Here is a 12,215-nt window from a genome sequence, read left to right on the forward strand (position 1 = left end):
ATGCATTCCAATCCTCTGTTGTAAAACCAGTATAGTGCCATATAGCGCTAATTACTTTAAATGAATGCTTATTCAGTTGTATACAAAGTAGTTGTTTTAAATAGTTGCGCCAATCAAATTACAGTAGTCTTAAAATTGGCTTGGAATAGAACACACTAGCCCTGAATAAAATGAACCTCTCCATTACCTGCTTTGTCTTTGCCTGAGTTTCTAGAAAGGTGGGCACATTTTCTTTTGATTTATTTACACACTCACAGTTTTATTACACATTCTTTTGGAGGCGAGTGTTGCTGGTGAGATGGATATTCTTGCAGAAAGGGTAAGAGCATGTTACATTATCTCCGTGAGCTCAGCTGGAGGAAAAAGGGTGAAATGCTTTCTAAGTACTATTGAAACTAGAGTGTTCGTGTGAAACTGATCTGTTGTTTTAGGTGTCTGTGCAACATGTGTGAAGATCTCACATGTCCTGTCTTCCCTTGCTCTAAAACGCGCTTGAATAAAGTCCATAAAGCTAATATGCAATCCACCCCCTTCGATCCTGGTACTTTTTATTTTTTATAATTACCTTGCTTTGTCTACCCACTTCTTAAGAAACGCTAATACGTTTTGCAACTTTAGAAGCGAAAAAGGCCTCGTTTTTAAAAGTCCAGGCATAGCCAGTCCAGGGAATCTGGCATACTATAACCCTGGAGCATCCAACACATAACCTGAAGTGTGTGCAGGGCAACAATTTAACAGTTTAGCAGGACTAACCAGTCCTGTTAAACTACAGGATTATTTGTATTTGTCAGTTGCGAAAAATCCTAATCGTGGATGGACCGAAATAAGAAATTATCACTATGCATTTGAAAGCTTTTAAAAATGAATGCCGTAATCTGTTGCAGATCGTATGAATAGATATAACTATTGAAGTAAACAATTCAAGCATTGAGTAATGACATCATTCTTTGGTAATAAACCTCTTGTTTCCAGGCCTTTGCTAAGCCTTTTTTAGCACCTGCTTTTATTAGTTGGCTAGTAGCCTGCAAACCTTAAACGAAAACAGAATTGATGTCAGTATGCTCACATGGGTAATAATCGTTTCAACAATATACTAAAAACATTTTGATTTGCTTAGGCAGTTGCTAGGTAGGGTCCCCTGAATTGATCGCCCTGTTCTGAGGGCAACTGGGAGTCATGGAGTCTGGGTAGTCCTGTCCGGTTCCCAATTTAATTCTCTGGGATGTTGGTATCGCTCTATGTATGTAGATGATTGCGTGATGTCCTTTTCTTCGGATTTGTATGTTCGCCATGGTAGGCTACCTTGGTCTACACTACGTCCAGGTCAGTCTGCTCAGTGAGGACCACATAGCGGTTCCCTGGGTGAATCAGCAGTGTTCTGGGACAGATGAATGTACCCCACTTCTCATCAAATTATAGCAGTTGGTCAATGAGTTTGTATATTATCTTTTCATATGAGGCCATAGTGTGCATGTCGGAAAGCCGTGTTCAGTAGGAGAGTTGTGTAGTGGTTTTCCATTGGCACAGTATTTCTACTTCCGCCAGAGCTGTGGAGAACCAACTGGCAGAATGGCAGGGCAGTGAAAACAGGAGTGTGGGGTCATGAAGTAAAGCCAGTCTGTTCGTCTGTGCTACCTGCACACCCAATTCGCTCTGGAGCAAACGCCAGATTCATCGCAAGGAGTGAGATGTAGAGTCCCATAAGATATGTGCTATTTCGCAGTCAGGAGCGGAACATCTCCAGCATTATAAGGCATGTGGCATGCATGCTCCATGCAGCTTGAATGGTCACCAATGCCTATAATAGAGAATTTTTAAGTAACTATATATGAACCTAGCTTCTTGTAGTGTTCTATCATTGTTTTCAGGCATGTTGATCGAGGATAGGCCTAATCTGGTTTTCCACCAACCATGTAGGTTGCATGCAGTGGGTTCTGAAAAGAGTATCTGTTAACGTAGTGTAGAGTCGTGACATAGTTTTCCCGTTTTGTAATATATTGAAAGAGGTGATATTTTTCCAATGTGTAAGGTGCCTAAAGTTGGCTACAAGCACCATTGTTGTGATGGCTGTATTTGAGTGCAAGTGAGTCAGATTAAAGGAAATCTCTCTTCCAGTAAGTCTTCTATGTTAAATGCACTTTTCTGAATAATATGAAAAGCTCAGACCTTATGCTCGATCACGTAAAATGCAAGAATTAGTAAATGAATTATGTGGCACATTTACTAAAGTTTCCTACAAATTAAAAATCACATTATATATGTGAGTAATTGATGCACTATCAATCTATAATCAAAATATTATATGTTGTAAATGTGAACTTCATACTATATGAAACACCCAGCTTTAGATGAATAATGTACTGTACATAGATGCAATAAAGGGCACATAAGCAGAAAATGCAAAGCAGACAGAATGCACAGAATCCTAGCGGAACAATTCTAGCAAATATATACATCAATAAATATGTGCATTGAGAAATGGAAAGGCTAGACAAAAGCCTTGCCAGTTATGACCATGCAGCATGGTATAGAAACCGAAAAAAAGCAAAACATTGGCGTAAGACGGCTATGAAGACCGACAACCGCAGCTACTGGTTGTCTTTTTTTAATTTCACTGAGTTCATTTCATTCGGAAACTGATGGAAACTTTCAAATCTGTAGCATTGAAGAGAGAATCCATAGGTGAAGAAAGTGATGTTTAACAAGCCTCGCGTGCATCAGTAAAATTGGAGATTTTGCTACTAGTGGCAGTGATGCTGGTACTAACCAGCTGTAAATGATGGTGACGCCAAAATGCAATTTGAAGATTGAAGCTGTGGATGTTGCATATTTATATGGCATCAAAGGCAGTGTCAAAGATTCAGCTGTTGTATCACTTTGAGAAATGACACAGAAAGCATTAGAAAATTATGAGATTAGCAGCCCCAAACAGTTTCGATGATGTGCAGTTGCAATGCATGACAAAATGCCTGATGCTCAGTTGAATCAGTTCCCAGCAGTCAGCAGAAAGCACAGCTTGTTATTCCAGTGGAATGTTCAAGCTGAGCCTGAAGATATTGTAAGCATTGAAACATAGGTCTCCCACGAGGAGGTTAAAGAGCACAGGATGCAGTCTGATTGCAAGCAGTTATCCCTTCAAATAAAAATCAGTAGCTTTGCTACTTGTTGGATAGGGTGCATTTCTGCTGATGTTGATCTTGAGCGCGTCAGGAAAATAAAAAAAGGCGCATCTTGTTGTGAGAGTGGTCGAATTTTAACGACCAAACAGGATTAAAAAACAAAAAAACAAAATATTTAGCCATAATCCCCAAAAACTGATTTGCAGAAAGTTAGTAAGCCAGATCCATTAGGTTTAGAAAACATGCTCGGTTCCAGTGGTGTTCAAGGACTGGAACTTGGTGTACAAAAGATTAGCAAAACAAATGTTGAACTGAGCAAAAGTTGCTGAATCTCAAAAGCAGAATGGTCTGTTTGAAGAGCAAAGGTCTCTGCTGCAGAGGTCAATAGTACAACTTTGTGAGTTAGAATTACTATAAGCTTAATTAATTTTTCAAAGCGTGTATTTACAAGTCACTTTTCAGTCCTGCATGAATTCGACAAGACGAGGATAGAACGTAATTTACCCAATACTTTATTATATTTTGAACAGAAGATGTAAATAGCCAGAAATATGACTTTATAGTACAAAACTACCATTTAATAAGTATGGTAAGAACCAAGCAGGTGTCGCAAGGAGTATACAAGCAAGGCCAGACTTCAAAGGGTTAGAAACGCAATGGTTAGTTACGCAATGGTTAGTTATGGCCTTGCAAAGGAGTAGGTGTCCTAAGTGATTAGTACATGAAGATGTGCTAATGAAAGCAGTATTGATGTTAGCAAAACAGTTGAAATCGAAAAGGAAACTCCAAGCATATTGTAGGAATGTATTGTGTATTCTTTCAAACCAGGCAAGGGCTCTATATTGCTGAAAGCCATAGAAATGAAAAGCAGTCATAGGCAAAGAAGTACTCTGTTGAACAGCCACATCAAATGTGGAGATAAAGCAACAGAAATATATTTTTTGTGGGTTTTTTTTTAGGTCGAGCCTGGGCAGCGCATCCCCTGCTGTGAGGCATGCAGTAGTGGAGTATGGCTTTGAAGCCCCGCCCACTCTCCAGCCATATTTGTAATTGGCTTGTGTCATTGGCCTTCATAAACTCTGGCTTCCGAGTTATTAGGCTTATTCGTCCCTCCTTGGTACTGCCTTGTCTTCATCCCTCCCATAATGACTGGACCTTTTACTTGTCTTGTTATACGGTCTGCTTTATCTTGGCTGTGAGCACTATTTTGTTTAATGATTTGCCCCTATTTGCCCTGATACTGCAACCCAGTAGGTTGCAGCATGCCAACCACTTTTATTTTTCTTACTAATGGCGTTCCGCTTTAACTAAAGCGGCTGCGTTTCTTTATTTATTTTACTTACTAATGGCGGTCGGCTTTAAGTATAGCGGCCGCACTTTTCAAAATAATTTTTGGTTTTCTAGGGCCCATGCAGTTCTTTCACATTCACGAAGGCCACGCCACTTTCTTCAGGCAAGCCGTGCCTAAAGAAGGGCACACGGCAACTATTTAAGTGAAAGCGCTTCGATAAAGATTTGTTCCATAAAATGAAAGCGCGGCATGGGTGCTTTTACAAAAAAAAAAACATCTGTTTGTCAACATGACGAACAGATTGTTTTTTTGTCAAAGTACTGCATGCTGCGGTTTTACTTCAGTGTCGACCACGTCCCTTTCTTTATACCAGGCTTGCCTAAAAACAGGGGCGCGGCCTCCATAAATGTGAAAGCGCCGCACTGGCACTATTAAACCAATATATGCAATGCGAGAGTTTAAGCTATTGTGTTGCTGATAGCTCAATCTCTTGTAAATCTGAGATCTGTTGCATTGCAAATGCTTGTTTTTAAATGGAAATTGTTCTCTGATCTTGCAGTGAAATGATAAGAAAGATATCTATTTCGTTGATCAGTCACCCGGGCACATAGTGGTTTGAGTGTACTGCCCAGCTTAATTATGTCAGTACACACGTTTTACTGAAAAAAAATGTAGATCATGTTGATGAAGAAAAAAAAGCAGATGTGATAGAAGAGATAGTGTACATGCTTTTGATAGCCGTTACCAATAACCTTGACATTAGTTGGCATCATTTCTGTCACCTTCCAATATTCTTTCTGCAGCTTCTTTCTCTGAATGTACGAGTTCTTCTCTCATAGTTGCATAGATTAGAGAGCATTAAATCTTTTTCCTGAAATAAAATCCCATAAATTCACTTGTTTTCAATGTGTTGTTTTCACATTATTCAGACTAGATCATAACTACCTCTGACATAACTTTCCTATACTATAGTTTAGCATTTCCCAAACTATGGTTTGTGACCAACTGGTGGGTTGGGTTGCTAGCAGATTTCTGGTGGGCCGCTTGAAAGAGCAATAAATAAATAAGCCTGCTTTTCAATATTGTATTTCTTGTTACATATATTGTCATCTAAAGGCAGCAGTCAAATGTCAAATTGTCTTCTGACAAATTGCTGCTTATTGTTTTAACAAGGGATTGGTTTTTACTTCACTTTCTCTCACTACAAAAGTGAGTTTTTAAAGTAAATTAGGAGACTGTGCACTCTACACAGGTATCCTGACCCATCTTCTTCACAGACTTCAAACCATCTCAAAAGCCGCTGCCAAACTCTTCCTCAGCCTCCCATGCAGATTCCACACCACACAACTCGGAGAGCTCAACATCCAAAAGTGCTGCTAGTTCAAACTTCTCACACATTCAAGTCACTATCACTACTCAACATGGGACCTATATATCCCAATTACAGGCTTCAGTCCCACCAACCCTCCAGACAACTTCGCTCCGCATCACTGTCACTCGCCTACACCCCGCATTCACAGAAGCAGAACGGTAAGTCGATCATTCTCCTACCAAACTGCCAAATCCCAGAACAACCTCCCCAACACATCAGGGCCTTGTCCTCACTTCTTGAATTTTGCAAGAAGCTGAAGAACTGGCTTTTCAATTGGTGTTCTTGCTGGCGACCGAGACTGCCTGAACTCAGTCCAAGCCTCACCACACGCTTACTCTCACCTACTAGGCGCCTGGATCCCCCTCACGGGTGACGAGCATCGTTCCACAGATCCACAATCTTGCTCGAGTACATGTGTTGAGAAAGGAAAGGCTGCCATTTTTGTAATACAACAACATTTAAATACTTTTAAATGAACTGTACACAGTTCAGAATACATCAGTAGATAGAAATGCAAAAATGAGGCACATATTCACAAATTATCATTTGTGTGCTATATAGTTTTCCCAGTAAAACTGTCTTTCCAAATGTAGTGGCCATTTCAATGGCAAATGTGCTTCCTAGAAATGACAGTGTGCTACTGCAGGATGCTTTGGTAATATATTTGCAACGGTGCACTCCAAGATGCACCACCAGCTATACACTACACTCTTACCACTTTCTACTCAATACATTTGCTACACTTTGCATGAAGCTAGAATTGTGTGCTATCCCTATGAAATTGGTGATGTAACATTGAAGTCAGCACCCCATAGTGGAAACCAGCGCCACTGGTGCAAAGGTGCTGAACTATGTCCAAAGTCCAGTTCCAAAATAAACCCTTGCAAGTACCAGGTGAACCTTTAAGTATTTTTTGCTGCCATCTTTTCTTTTGTTTGTTTTTGTATTATGATTTATCTTCGCAAAGCCATTTCAACAGTTGTCTGACTATTCTTATTCACACACTGTCATTCCACTTCTGTATGACTTTCACTCATAAATAGATAAATATGGATGTGGCAGCTGACTTTGAATCTGCGAAACTTGGTTGAAATCCTGGCGTTGGGTGGCTTTGGGAGAACCAGTTGATCTCCCATGCTTACAATAAAATGAATCTGACCTTATGTTATGTCATATAATCTGGTGCCCATGTAAAGCGCTCCAGTATCCTTGGGCAGTGTTTGATTTTTTTTGCAAGAAAGATGCAGAGGCCAATTCACGGAGCATTAGCAGCGTTTATTTAAATTCAAAATGAGGCTGCAGGTACAAAATCCTGATGCGTTTCGGCGGGATGCCTTAATCATAGGTGAAGAGGTAATCTGGCACAGGTGCTTTTAAGTCCATGCCCCCACGTGACGTAGCTTAATGCATGCAAGTCCCACAATGCATTGTTTTTGCCTCGTGAAACCAAACGCTATTCAACAACATTAATAATGATGCCACAATACAGCAAGTTTCACGAGGCAAAAACAATGCATTGTGGGACTTGCATGCATTAAGCTACGTCACGTGGGGGCATGGACTTAAAAGCACCTGTGCCAGATTACCTCTTCACCTATGATTAAGGCATCCCGCCGAAACGTGTCAGGATTTTGTACCTGCAGCCTCATTTTGCATTTAAATAAACGCTGCTAATTCTCTGTGAATTGGCCTCTGCATCTTTCTTGTGGTATTTATTACCGGGAGTTCTGTCCCCGTCAGCTGAGGCCGCCTTGCAGGGTCGGGGGCCTCCGTCGACAGAAAACTGTTATATATATATATATATATATATATAATCAGTGCATTTCACGCGCAAGTTATAGTGACGTTGTTCAAGAATCACATTAATCAAATCGGTACCTAGGCCTCTCCATCTATTCAGGAGTAATTCATCCAATATATTGTATAGGGGACCTGGATCAGAATGCTGACTCTCATATAGCATAATGATATGCTGGATCATGTATATACCAGCTAAACGTTGTTCAGTTGGAGTAAGACTCAAAAATGTTTGCGCTACTGAATCATCTTTATATACACTGCTATTATCAGCCCACTGTACTGCGGACCGTGCTAGTTCTTGTTCACGCATTGTACTAAGTTCGTTGTAACCTATTCTTTCTTTTAGTATTTTATCAGTGTCTTGGAACAAATGTTCAAGAGAACATTGCTCTGGTATCGGGGAAAGGAAACGTTTCTTGTTTTCTAGACGAATGGGTCTGTCGAAAGGTCTATCCAAAGAATACTGTTTAGGGAGTTTCACTCTACCTACATACGCTATCCTGTCTGGATTCTCTACCGGAGTCTCTATTTCTTCCTCCTCCGAGGATTCATTCTTGTCCGACTCGGCTTCCTGTTCAGCCTTCTGTCTGTTATGTATTGCTACTATTTCTTTACGGATCTTTCTGGTCATGGCATCTATACAAGTCTGTTTATCATGTTTACAATCTGCAATATTTTGACTCCATTTAGTCAGTACATCCATCTCTTCTTGAACTACACCTGGCCGATCTTGTTCCCTTATCAAACCATTAATTAAGAATCTTAATATTAACCCTTGTGTCTCAACTTTCTGATATCTCTGGTGTCATCCCTTGTTGGCACTCACTGTTGTCGTGTCTCCTTAATGAAAGAAAACACTTTCAAACCATTTTCATTGCGTACTTACGCAATGAAAATGGTTTGAAAGTGTTTTCTTTCATTAAGGAGACACGACAACAGTGAGTGCCAACAAGGGATGACACCAGAGATCCTCTGGTTTCACGCATATAACCTGTTATTCAGACGTCGTGGGCCCTCGACGCCTCCTCATTGAGCACCACTAATTTGAATCAATCACAACAAAAAACAAAGAAAAAACGCAAAGAATTCTAGCAACAAAGCTGTGCATCTTCCTACACCTTATCAACTTTCTGATATGCCATGGCCTCACGAATACATTCTGGTCTCTCCCCAGTTCTAAGAAAATGATATATTTTATCTAGATGGTCTGGCATTTCTGGTAATAGCAACAAATCATCTGTAACACGTCGTAGACGTAATGAGGCTAACATCATGTCTCCTTTCTTGCCAGGTACTGGATCATATCTACAATCCGTAATATACTGTTTAAGCTTTTCATGTGGCATCGCTTTCGGAGTACGTTGTGTTGCTAATTCTCTGATTGTCATTCGTTGTAATTGTGGCGGGGTGTGAAGGTGGCCTCCTACGGCACCTCCTGAAGCAGAAGCGTGGGCATGACCTGACGTCATGGCGGGTGGAAAAGGTACATGTGATGGTGTTGGACTCTGGGTTGCATCTGTCGAAAAAGGATTATGAGGACCAATAGTAGGGGGGCCAGTAGCAGCAGTAGCAGGGGAAGTGATAACAGGCGCGGGAAGCGAGTCTTGGCGTGGAGGGGTCGTGGCTTGAACAGCCGGAACAGGCTGCTGTGCATTATTAACGGGTGGTATGGATACATTAGTATATGCTGGAGATACATCATCCAAATAGGAAGAAAGGAAAATGTCTGCTGCGGTTTGTTTGTGACGGAGTTTAGTCGGAACCAATGGTGGTGGCAAGTTACGTGGTACTTCCGGGGTCGCCTTGGGCAGGCCCTCGGCTAGAACTGGATACAGTCCTGTAATAAGTGCATTTCTCTGTCGGTCTTGTTGTTCTATCCGGACTCGTTCTCCTTCTTCTAGTAACTCTTTCTCTCGACCTTTTTCGGATTCTTCTCTACTTCTTTCTGCTTTTCTGATTTCCTTTTCATTTCGTCTATGAGCTTCTTTACGCCATAATTCTATGGCCTCTTTCTGGGATTGTCTGGCTTTCTTTTTCCACAATGCTTCTTCTACTCTCATGATGCAATCTGCATCCCATGTCCCTGAGACAGGCCATCTATACTTTTCTTCCAGACCCTTAGTGTAGTCTGCCCATAATTCTAGGTACAGTATGGCATCTAAGCCATGTTTATTATACATAAAATGTCCAGGAGTGTCCCTAGGCGGGACAGGAACTGCTTCTTCTAATATCCCTTTCCTAGTACCTATATGACGTAATTTTGAGAACAGCGGCATGGTCGGATTACTTTAATCGTGGACACAGTAATGAACAGCAAAACAATCATTCATACCACAACATTAAAACACATTAAAAACATGTTACCTAATACATAGAGAGCACATAAAAGTTCCGACGCGCTTATGCGTAAGCGCGTCGGGTCATTTGACATGAAAATAACACTTTTAATTGGTTCAAAACAGTTTTGGTTTCATAATGATGAAGCCCCTGGTCATGTGACATGAAAATAACACTTTTCATTGGTTCAATACATTTATTTTTTTCAAAAGGATGAAAGACCCCCACCTTTTTTCCTTATTCTGACTTTGTCCTTTGACTTAGGAAGACCTGTTTTTACCTCTCTGTACCTTTTTGATCTTCATAATGGCTTTAGTAGCAGCAGCAGCTGATGCATCTGCACCACCACCACCACCACCAAGAGGACCACCACAAGATTTTATTGGTGGTCAACAAGAGGAGGAAGAGGAGGAGGAGGAGGAGGAAGAGGGGAGGAGAAGATGGCTTGAAGAACAAAATACCCCATACCAGCCAAGACCACACATTATATGGGAGGTTTTTTTCGATCCCAGAGGGAAAGAAAAAAGTAAATGCAGCCAAGGTGACTTGCCTAATCTGTGGCATGGAACTTTCTAGGGGGAACCCTAGTAAAAAATATTCATTTGGAAACAACACGATGATTCGCCACATGCAGCGCAAGCATCCAATAAACTATTCTGCTGCAGAGATGAGGGAACTGGCCAGTAACCCTCCCCAATCCACAAGCACCACCTCAAAAAGAAAGCAACCCACTCCCGTCGGCACCAGAGGAAAGTGAGACGATGCCTTGCATTCAGCCACGATTTGCAGATTTCCAAATTATCTGTAAATACTGTGGGAAGACCATCTCCTACGGAGAACAGAGCGTAAAGCTCATCGTCCTTGCTGGGGACAACCACAAATGCCCCAATAAACCCTAATTATTTCTTTTCTTTTTTTTTCCGCTCCAGTTGAGCCATTTTCAATTCCCTGTTTTTTCATTTCTCCCCATGAAAAATACAAAAAAAATATTAAACTGTTCAGAAAACCCCCAAAAAGTTTAAAATGTTCAAAAAAACATTTAAAAAATATAAAACAACAAAAAGAAGAAAAAAAACAGTTCTTTTTAGAACTACCTCCAATTTATTAAAAAAAAATCTTCATTTTTGGAAAAGTCTGTCATTCATTTTTCCCCATGGTACGCTCCCTGGTGCGCGTACCGGGCTCTCCCCCCGCGCAAATCAAAAAAATTTTTTTTTTTTTGCCCCGCTTGGCCCTTTTCTGGCCTCCACATCTGACCTAGGGGGTCAGGGGGGGGTCTATCCCTGCCCCCTTATGGTCATTTCCCCCTTTGATTTTTCCACCTCTTATGTCTCGATTTTACCGAGACACAAGATGGCGGCCGCTCCGGACTGTTTCGAATGTTTACAGACACCCGAGAGCCAATCAGCTTTCTGTGCGCAAGTCGCGTGGCGCGCCCGGAGCGCGTACCGGGCCGCTGCCATAGCTATATATATTTTTTTTAACCTAAATTACTCAAAAACCACTGGAGTACATATCTTGAGACATAGCAAAGGCAATCGGGCTACCAGTCCCTACAATTTTGCCAAGTTTGGTGCAAATCCATTCAGCCGTTCGGGCTAAAAGTGAGTTCGACCGCCCTATGGAAATTAACATGGGGAAAACACGTTTTGGGACCCGCCTTTTATCTCGGCCCCCGCTTGACGAATCCCCCCAAACTTTCAAGGAAGGAGCGTAGCAGGCCATTTTCTTGGAGAAATTTGCGAAGATTCGTCCACCGGCGCCAAAGTTATTCCCAATAGAATGTTGCGGATTTCCTATGGAAAGTAGATCCTAACTATAACTACCTACTGGTTACCGCCAGTAGGTAATATATATGTATATATATGTGTGTGTGTGTGTGTATGGATATATATATATATATATATATATATATATATATATATATCTATATATATATATATATATATCTATCTCGAGTCTTTTACCTTATTAGTTTCAGCTCCAAATGAGTATTGATCACATGTGAGGCTGCTTGCCTAGAAGGTGACTACATGCTAATTTGTATGTGCCAGGCTGTCACTTGACACCCATAGTGCAAAAGAATACATGTCCCAAGATGCACTGTTAATATGCAATGTTCCTTTACAACTGCAAAATGTTTTCTAAATCAAACATAATTATGTCCAAGTATTGCAGATGTCTGTCTAAATAGAGAGAACCACCTTGTACCTTTTGTATGTTATGTAGATTTGTAGAGCGCACTATCAACCTGGAAGGTATCCTGATGCTGAGCAAGTGTGAGTCTGAGCTCACC

At 41.0% G+C, this 12,215-nt stretch overlaps 1 protein-coding gene across 1 annotated transcript in view; it reads left to right on the forward strand.

The window, feature by feature from the left end:
* The window catches only part of SNRK (SNF related kinase), a 147,726-nt gene that overhangs the window by 86,601 nt on the left and 48,910 nt on the right, over positions 1 to 12,215 (forward strand). The window lies entirely within an intron of this gene.

The sequence above is a fragment of the Lissotriton vulgaris genome, unplaced genomic scaffold (assembly GCF_964263255.1).
Source record: "Lissotriton vulgaris unplaced genomic scaffold, aLisVul1.2 SCAFFOLD_310, whole genome shotgun sequence".
Taxonomy (NCBI): Eukaryota; Metazoa; Chordata; class Amphibia; order Caudata; family Salamandridae; genus Lissotriton; species Lissotriton vulgaris.